Here is a 4,974-nt window from a genome sequence, read left to right as displayed (position 1 = left end):
GAGTGTTCAGGGTCTCACTACCAGACTGGACTTCTAGTGATTCTCCTGTTTACAGCCTCCCAAGAGCTGGGATTATAGGCATAGGCATGTACCACCATGCCCAGTCTCAAGTGGGGAGGGGGGGAAGGCTGGCATGGCAGGCCCCGGGATCGAACCCCTGGCCCCTGTGCCTGCTTGTAGGCCCTTTAATACCCTGAGCTATTTGGTAGCAGTTTATGCTTAAAATTTTTACTTTGGCCAATTTTACATATTTATATCTGTAATCTGAGCAACTAAACTACACTGAAGACAACAATGTGCAATATAGCAACTATATATATATAGTTTACATATCTCAGATTATAGATATAATATCTGTAATATCTATAGATATAATATCTATAATATCTCACATTACATATATATATATAGATATAGATATAGATATATATATATGACTGTTTTCAAAATATATTAACATTTCCTACAACTCAAAAATGACAAGGCAAGTAGGCATTTAAAGCTGAGAAATTAGGGGGCTGGGGAGATAGCTCGGTAGAATAAGCTCTTCCCTGGCAAGCACAAAGGCCTGAGTTCAGTCCAGGGTTCCACCAAAAAAACCCTGGGAAATTGAGAAATAGGTTTCAACAAATGCTTTATATAAAAATATGTGCAAATACATGAAAAGTTGCTTGTTATTAATTATTAAAAATTGCCAATTAAAACCACATAAAATGCCTCAACAAAGAAAAGTACAACAGATCACTTTACTGCTTTCTTCTAACAAACTTTCTTTTTTTTTTTTTACACCTGTCTTTATCTTTATTTTCCTTTGCAATAGACAGCCCACCAAACCTGAATCCTACGTTAGGCCTACTTAAGGATAGTATCACAAAAGTTGTGTCAATGTTCATATGGTCGTGTCTAGCTTTTAGGTTCCATCTATTTCATGCAGGGTATGGAATTTTCACATTCAAGATGAAGACAGGAAACTGTTTTTATGTAGCAGAAATTATAGTACAGGAGACAGCCTCCAATTCTCAAGACTGTCTTCACAGAAGGACCTTGTTTTTTAACTAGGCCTTTTGTTGCACATCACATTTTGTGCACAGGAAACATGATGTCTGCCTAGTGTGAACATCTGAGATCAATGCACAGCGTGAAGTTCCTAGAGATCTCCTGTGTCCTTTACTCATAGTAAATGTAGTCTTTGGTGAAATTGCCAGCATCCATCAAGAGTGAAAGTAGAGAAGGGGGATGTGTAAGGGGTAACTGGTAAGAGTAAAAAGTTCTTCTTGAATAAGAAAGAAAATTTCTTATCCTGCAACCTGGCTGCTTTCTTTACCTGACTTTAGTTGGTTGGTCATTCTTATGTCTCTTGAGGCTTGGTCTTCTAATCTTTTTTTTTTTTTCTTGTTCTCTTAATCTTAACAAACTTTTAAGAATTTACTCCAAATCTTCTCAACTTTTCCAAGGAGTGGAAGAGGAGGAAATACTTTCTAATTCATTCTATGAGAGACACCTAGTAAAAAGCCGCTTAAAAACATCACTAGAAAACTGACCAATATTCCACATTACTATGGTGCAAAACAAAACAAAAAGTCCAAGTCAGTTTATTGGCAAAATGAATCTAATGGCATATTAATAGCATCATACACTGTGAATAAGTAGGAAATAAACCATGACAAAATGAGATATATCCCAGGAATCTAAGAGTACTTCAACGTACAAAAATAAATGTAACACCCTATAGCAAAGAATAAAAGTTAAAAAGGAAATCAAGCAAGCCAACAAGAAAGAAAGAAGGAAGATGAAAGAGAACAAGAAAGAAAGAAAGAAAGAAAGAAAGAAAGAAAGAAAGAAAGAAAGAAAAAATATGGTCATATGGATTGAAGGAAAGCATTTTAAAAGAAAACTCATCACAATTTATATCTGGTGTTATATAAAAAAGGAAATTACTTGACAAGATGAAGGCCATTTATGAAAATCCTATCTTTAACATTGTTTTCAAGTGTAAAGGACTGAAATTTTTCTCTTTAATATCAGAAGTAGAACAATGATTTATACTTTGCCTTTCTGTTCAATACTAAACTGTCTTACCTGAAGCATTTAGGCAGAAAAATAAAGAAATACAAATTAGAACATAAGAAGTAAAGATATCACTATTCTGAGATTGAGTAATCCTAAATATACAAACCACAAAAGAATTTATCACTATTAAAAAAATAAATTCAGAAAAATTTCAGTGTATAAATAAATATCAGTAAATCTGTATGTACTGTCAATAAACAGTCCAAAAAGGAAAGGAAGAAGACAGTTACATTTATAATAGCATCAAAAATAGGAAATTGTTCAGGAAAACTATACATCTAACAAAGGAGGTATAGAACTCATGCAATGAGATCTACATTACCATCTGTAACATAAATTTTAAAAACCATAAATGGAATAGTCCATGGTCATGGATAGGAAAACTTAACATTGCTAAAAATGCCAACATTCTCCTCAACCAGTTATAGAATCGATGACACCCTTGTGAAAAGCCATTTTTTGTAGAAGGGGAATATTGATTTCAGAATGAGTATGTTTGCAAGGTGACCTTCATTGCCAAAACATGATAAGAACAAGAAAAATGCAATTGCAGCATACTTCCTAATTGCAAAACTATCTACACAGTATAGTGTAAAAACATTGTGCATCTAGCAGGCATCTAAATCAATGAAGTAGATTGAGAGTACTGAAATAAACTGTGTATATATGGCAAATTGATACTAGACAATTGTGTGAGAAGATCACTCCATGATGACAGTTATGTATGTATGTATGTATGTATGTATGTATGTATGTTTGTGCCCAGCTCAGCCCACCCTGGGGATGGGGCTGGTGCAGCATGTGGTGCTGGGGATCCAGCTGTGGTCCCTGCACTTGCCTAAGTTTGCTTAAGCAGATGCTTTAGTCCACTGAGCTGTCTTGTTGGCCCCATGACAGTGTTTTAAATAGATGCATTATTTAAAGATTTTCTGTTTTATTTAACTGGATTTTCAAGTGAAAAGTAATGTAATGGACTCGTCTCAGAATATAGAAAAAAATTCTAAAAGATGAGCCACTCAGTGGTCTAAGCACCTGACTAGGCAAGCTCAAGGACCCAGGTTTTATCCCTAGTGCCACATGTCTTGCTGATGCTGCCTCCAGGCATGCTGAGCTGGCCACCAAGCAGAGCATGGTGGTGCACGTCTGTAATCCCAGTGCTGGGGAGGCTGAAACAAGAGGATCACTATAAGTCCAAGCTGCTTAGTGAGACTCTAACAAATACATAAAGTTAAAAAATAAAAAAGAATCTCAAAATGGATCAGGCACCTAAAAGAGTAGCGCTAAACCTACTCAGAAACTCTTAGAAATGGAAACTTTTCTGTCTGGGTTTTACAATTGTATCTTAGATAAACCACTAAATGTACAAGTAGCAAATGAAAGGAGTTAAACTAAAATTCATCAAAATTGAAAGCCTATTTGCATCAAATGACACTATCAAGAGAGTTATGAACCTAAGGATTGGTATAAAATATTTTAAAATTTTGTATCTGGTCAAAGCCTAATATCCAAAAGATATAAAGAATTTTTGCAACTCTAACAAAGCCCAATTAATAAATGGTGTGTGTAGGGGGACAATCCACTCAGGCCCCCTTGCTGTCCCTCTCTTGGACAGGAGCTTTCTTTCCCTCAATAAATAGATTCTGCTCATAAAAAATAAAATAAATAAATAAATGGTAAATTTGATGAATATTTTTCAAAGAAGTTATAGGAATGAACAAAAGCACATGAAAAATGCTCAATATCATTGGTCAGGGACTGGTGAGATGGCTCAGTGGTCTACAGCACCTACTTAGAACAAGCTTAGCAAAGCACAGGGACCGCGGTTCTATCCCCCAGCACCACATGCCAGCCAGCCCTGCTCCCTGGTGGGCTGAGCTGGCTGCACGCGCGCGCGCGTGCGCACACACACACACATATACATACATAAATAAAATAAAATAAATTAAAAAAATATCATTGGTCATTAGAGAAATTAACATCAAAACTAAAATGATATATTGCTTCAAGGCAACTTGGATAGTTATAATAATTTATTTCTTTTCTTTCTTTCTTTTTTTTTTTTGGCAGAACCAGGGACTGAACTCAGGCCCTTGCACTTGCCAGGGAAGTGCTTATTCCACTGATCCATCTCCCCAGCCTCTAGTTATAATAATTAAAAAAAAATAAAAATAAATGCCAGAGAGGATATGGAGAAATTTGCACACTTTATGCATTGTTTGTGGAAATTTGAAATGGGGAAACCACTGTAGAAAAGATTTCCTCGATAATTCTCAGGTAGAATTACCATCTAACTAAGCAATTTGACTCCTAAACGTGCTTAAAAGAACTAACCACAGGTGTACAAACAAAATTTTGTACATAGATATTCATAGCAACACTATTTGCCTTTATTAAAATGTACACCAGCTGTTGAGTGGATAACCACAATGTGATATAAAGCTATAATAGAATATTACTGTTTACAAAAGTAATGCACTGGTACATACGCCAATATTCACGTGCTTTTCACATTAAATTTTAAATGAAAGAAGGCAGGCACAAAAGACCACATGTTGTATGATTCCTTTTGTATGAAATATCAAGAATAAGCATCCAAAAGCGGAACATATACTAGCTCCCACAGGCTAGGTGAGGAGGGACAAGTGGTGAGTGAGAGCTTGGTGGGTTTTCAGCTTTCTGCTTGTTAAAAATCTTCTGGAACTAGGAAGTGGAGGTACTTGGATGATGCTGTGAAGATATTACATTGTAAAGTGATTAAAAGGAGTTATTAGTATTATGTTAATTAGCATAATAAAACATTAATAAGAAAAAGATGGAGCATCACATCTACTCAGAAGGAAAAATCAGATAGAAGATGACATTATATGCTTTATATGTTTAGAGTACCACTCTTGGTGAGTATGC

The sequence above is a fragment of the Octodon degus genome, unplaced genomic scaffold, assembly GCF_000260255.1.
Source record: "Octodon degus isolate 3935 unplaced genomic scaffold, OctDeg1.0 scaffold00004, whole genome shotgun sequence".
In the NCBI taxonomy this organism is placed as follows: domain Eukaryota; kingdom Metazoa; phylum Chordata; class Mammalia; order Rodentia; family Octodontidae; genus Octodon; species Octodon degus.
The sequence above is the reverse complement of the archived record's forward strand: the minus strand, read 5'-3'. Positions refer to the sequence as shown.